Here is a 220-nt window from a genome sequence, read left to right as displayed (position 1 = left end):
GGAGAGGGAGAGGGAGGAGAGGGAGAGGAGCAGGAGCGCACACGTGAGTCCAAGTACTGTGGACCGCAGAAGAGGATGCTGAGTACCTGGAGCGGAGGTACACGCCCCACATGGGTGCTGGGAACTGACCTGGTCTTTTGCAAGAGCAGAAAGCACTCTAAACCACAGAGCAGCCTCCACGCCAGCCTCTGCGCAGCCTTTCTGTTGTTTCCTCACTCTG

The sequence above is a fragment of the Mastomys coucha genome, unplaced genomic scaffold (assembly GCF_008632895.1).
Source record: "Mastomys coucha isolate ucsf_1 unplaced genomic scaffold, UCSF_Mcou_1 pScaffold22, whole genome shotgun sequence".
NCBI classification, from domain to species: Eukaryota; Metazoa; Chordata; class Mammalia; order Rodentia; family Muridae; genus Mastomys; species Mastomys coucha.
Note: the sequence above shows the minus strand (reverse complement) of the source record.